Source organism: Euprymna scolopes, unplaced genomic scaffold (assembly GCF_053919585.1).
Source record: "Euprymna scolopes isolate OS-2025 unplaced genomic scaffold, ASM5391958v1 sca305, whole genome shotgun sequence".
Taxonomy (NCBI): Eukaryota; Metazoa; Mollusca; class Cephalopoda; order Sepiida; family Sepiolidae; genus Euprymna; species Euprymna scolopes.
The window spans coordinates 37,501-42,500 of NW_027633331.1; positions in this window are offsets into that span (position 1 = coordinate 37,501).

Below are 5,000 nucleotides of genomic sequence, written 5' to 3' on the forward strand. Positions count from 1 at the left end.
ACAATATTACTTTTTGAGTATTTATTAGTATTTATTGATTTATATCATTGATGTGATTTTATACTTAAATTGCAATGAACACTATTTTCATAGAAATCTTAATAAACTCATATTTGCTACGTGTTGTTAGGTTTTTCTGATTCCAAAATAATTTTTTGCTATCCAGAAAAATATCAAAACATATTTATTGATGAAATATATTTCTCCCCCCATGGAATTTCTGCGGGTCATGCTAGTTACTACTACTACTACTACTACTACTACTACTACTACTACTACTAATAATAATAATAATAATAATAACTCACTTGGAGTTTTCACAAAAGTTATCATCAGTGATTGCTCACTGATAATAAACTGGTAATGTTCCTTAGAGTCTAGGTGAACAAGTCTTCCAAAATTTCTTGTGCCCTCTACCTCTTGGGTAACTACTTAAATAAAATTTGGCGCTATCGCAACAGTCGCTGACCATTGATTTTTCACTGTGAATGACCATTGGTATTCTCTATGATTCGGATGACCTTCCAAGATCTCAACACTCCTCACTCTTCCAGTGGAGGCCTTGTTAATGCTTTTCCTTCTCTGGTCTTTTCGCCCTTCCTCACACTTGAAAATTATTTCATGCGGTATCAGTAGAGACTGACACCTTTTTAAGGTGTGTAGTTTATAACTTTTCTAGTGGTTTCAGTTCCCTTGTTTTCATCTTATATTCCATCTTTTTATTTTACTTCCGTTGTAGTTTTCATGTGTCTAATTAGTGTTCGTGGTTTATATAGATTGGTTTCTGAATTCGAGGATTTTGCTTAAGATGTCAGTTGTATTTCTTGTTGCTGCTTGTTGCATAGTTTCAATCTTCCCTTTGATTCCAATTTTTCTACTCTTTTCAATGTTTTACGATACTTTTTTCTAGTGTCAATGCGATAATTGGTATTGTATTAACTTGTTTCATGTTCCATATACCTTTTAGTTCTCTGACAAGCTCAATATATTGGCTTCATTGTTCCGTTTCCTCCATCTTCATGATATGGTTTGCTGGAATGGTAAAATCTATAATTTGGCAATTTCTTTCCTCCGTATTTACGATTATGACGTTCGTTCTCCTTAAATGAATTCATCTGTTTGTAACTCTATGTTCTAAATAACATTTCCAGCTTGTGTCTTTACCATTTATCTGCATGTTCATGTTTTGCACCGTTCAAACTTTACTGCCCCACCCGGTGTCGCGCCTGTTTTTGTGGTCACACTTATGTGATTTACAATTTCGTCTCTTTGCCCACAGAATATACATTTACTGTTTTCCGGGATCTTATTTACATTAGCGTTCATCTAAAATCGGTTTTCTATCGTTCAATATCAAAAACTCTGTCCTCTCTCAATTCAGACATTTTCTCACACCTGAGGTTATTCCCTATCTCTACAAATCTACTATCAAACCATATATGGCGTACTCTTGTCATATTTGAGCTGATTAATCTTCCTCCAATTTGAAGGTTCTTGATAAATTGCAGAGACATATCTGTATTTTGATAGGACACACACTTTCTTCTTCACTGAAACCTCTCTTTTACAGACGTGATGTTGCTAGTCTTTTTTATAAATACTATTATGACATGTGTTCCTCAAAATTGTCTCATCCATTCCCTACTTTCTTTGTCCCAGCTCGTCTCACTCGTTGATTTAGTGATCTCCATCAGTTCGCTGATTTCATACATCATTGCAACACAACTTCTTATTCCAGTAGCTTCTTTCCAAGAATTGTGTGATCGTGGAACTCTCTTCCTGTTCTTTCTTTCAATACAAGTGTATGTGTAAAGGTATTATTATGTGTACATATGTGTATGTGTAAAACTATTATTATGTCTATGTATACGTGTGTGTCTATACATGAATTATGCGTGTGTATGTATAAAAGTATTAGTATGTCTATGTATATGTGTGTGTCTATAAATGTATTCTGTGTATATATGTGTGTATGTATAAAAGTATTATTACGTGTACATATGTGTATATGTGTGAAAGTATTATTAAGCGTATGCATGTGTGTATGTGTAAAATTATTATTATGTGTATGTATATGTGTGTATGTGTGTATGTATAAAGTATTACTATGTATGCATATGTCTACGTGTAAAAGCATTGTGTATTTATATGTGTGTCTGTGTAAAATTATTACTATGTGTATACATGTGTTTTTATAAAAAAACATTATTATGTGTATGTATGTGTCTGTATGTGTAAAAGAATTATTATGTGCATTTATGTATGTGTATGTGCATGTGTAAAACTATTATTATGTGAATGCATGTGTGCGTATGTGTGAAAGGATTATTAATGTATGCATGTGTGTATGTATAAAAGCATTATTATACGTATGTACGTGTGTGTATGTGTAAAAGTATTATTATGTGTATGCAAGTGTGTATGTGTGAAAATATGATGTGTGTATGTGTCTAAGCACTATTATATGTATGTGTGTGTTTATGTGTAAAAGTATTATTTTGTGTATGCATACGTGTATATGTGTAAAAGCACTATTACATATATGTATGTATATGTATATGTAAAAGCATTATTATATTAGTCCTCGCGCAAAAGAGCAGGACACAAAATGTTTTAAATAATAATAATAATATAATAACAATAACAAAGACTTTCGCTGGCGAGGACTACTATTGACCATAACCAGTTATACAGTCCTTTTGAAATTTTCATCTCTATTTTTCTCGTTATGTACTGAATATTTGTTAATGAAACCTATATGAAATATGTTCCTTATTAAATTTGAAAGATTTTCTATTCTGAAAGAAGTTTAAAAAAAATTAATCTAAAAAAGTTATTTTAAATTTTTTGTTAAAAAATTCAGATTTTCTCATTATTCAGCCCTGTATTACAATGAGGGAGTTGCAAAAAATGAGTTGTCGTGTGAGGAGAAATACAAACTGAAACAGAGAGAATATTCAAACCTGTAATAATACAAGAGGGGTTGCAGAAATGAGTTGTGGAATGAGGAGAAATACAAATTGAAATAGAGAGAAGGAGAGATTTAAAATATAATCTTAAAAAGATAAGATACAAGTTAGAAAAGCATTTTATCCAATGCATGAAAATTGTTAAACAAAATGTTTTTACTATAGGCTTTAAAAATAATAAAGGTACAAGATTCAATTAGAAATTTATTTATCTTCAAAGAGCACTTTTAACAATTTTACAAAGTAAGGTATAAACATTTAATTTAAATTGAATCAAAAATTACCTTGGATTTATTTTATGTAATGTACATTTTGTTGCAATTTAAAAACATTATATTTTATCTAGCAATTAATGATATGGATATAAAATTTTCAATGAATTTTTAAAAAGTGCAACAGAATGCACATTACACATTACATAAAATAAATCCAAGATAATTTTTTGATTCAATTTAATAAATCAGTGGTCATCCTGATCTCGGTTTGATTGATATCAGCGTCTATGGTGGTATCTATTATACAAAACCACGCCATCACCAGTGTGTATGTGTGGAGTGGTGAGTGAGGAGATAAACGTGGGTGTGTAGGTTCATCCAACATGATATGTGTATATATGCGCATGTGAAAATTTAAGCAGCAATATTAGATGTTTGCCATACACGTGCGCACTTACGTACATCACACGGTGCCGATATGTTTAAGCGTATGTCTGAATAGTCAATATAACTGTATGCGTGTGCTTTTAAATGTATATACCAATGTGTTTGTGTGTCCGTAGGGGTATATACACACTTACGTACAAAGGTGTATGGACAAATATGCGCATGCATAATTGTGTATATATGAATATATGCACATGTGTGTTCATATGCATGTATGCGTGTGTACCACGGGTAGCAAGTGTATGATGGCTGTTTAGGAAGAGGGGGGGGGTCATCGTGATCTGTATAATTTTCGTCTATCTTCTCCGAAACGAATGCAGAGTAGGTAGAGTAAGGATGAAGGTGAAGCTTTAGGATCATGGGGCACGCACCGATATTTTTTTAGTCGGCCATAACATCGCGTTTTCCAAGATAAGTTCGCGATGTGCGATCGCGTGATCCATCGGATCATTTTCAGTGGATCTTCTTTCCCGCTTGAACCGCTATGATTGTGAATATTCGCGGATTGCAAGGTCAACTACACCCATTCCACTATGACACCCGGCACCCACCCCAACTACAAACACCACCTTCTCACTTTTCCTATCATCCGCCACTGAAAGTGCACTCCCATCCTTACAACAAAATCTTTTAAAAATCTGACTGAATTGTATTTTCTTTGAATGACACAACGATGCGATGGAGGTGTCTGTTTCGTAAGCCTTTCACTTAAGAGAGGCTTATCAGGAGCTGCACATATCGTGATGGTGGATTGGCTTGGAAGGAAAATAGCTTAAGAATTAGACGAGAATTCAAGAAAGTCAAAGATATATAAATATACGAGGGTCTTCTATTTTTGAACTCAAAAAGTTCAAACTCAGCAGCTACGAAGATGTAAGTAATACCATTAAAACGAGCAACTTTTTGTGTTCCAGAATTTACTTTTCTACATAGTCACCAACATTCTCAATGCACTTTTGCCATGAAATCTAATGACGAATCTCTATTTCATGACAGAGATTGCTTTCATAGATTCTTATACCGTCAATATCTGCGATATAAAGATGAAATTTTCAGGTCATTAATGCAACAGTTCAGTCCTTATAACAATGCAATTTACAATTCCCTCTAAATTCATTCGGATGGAATATAAAATAGGAGCCATTATTTTGGAAAGCCCATCGTATGTATATTAAATATATACAACAATATTTCTCGCGGTTAAGGGTGGACGAATGAATTTAGCCCTTGCTAATGGAGTCAGAGATGGCTTCGTTGCTAGATTCGAATCTATCGACCGGTGTTAATCGTGACACCCCGCACTGATGATTCTGGAAAGGATGCAACTGTAGGTATTTAATAATTATCATAGTAAATAATTATGTCAGCC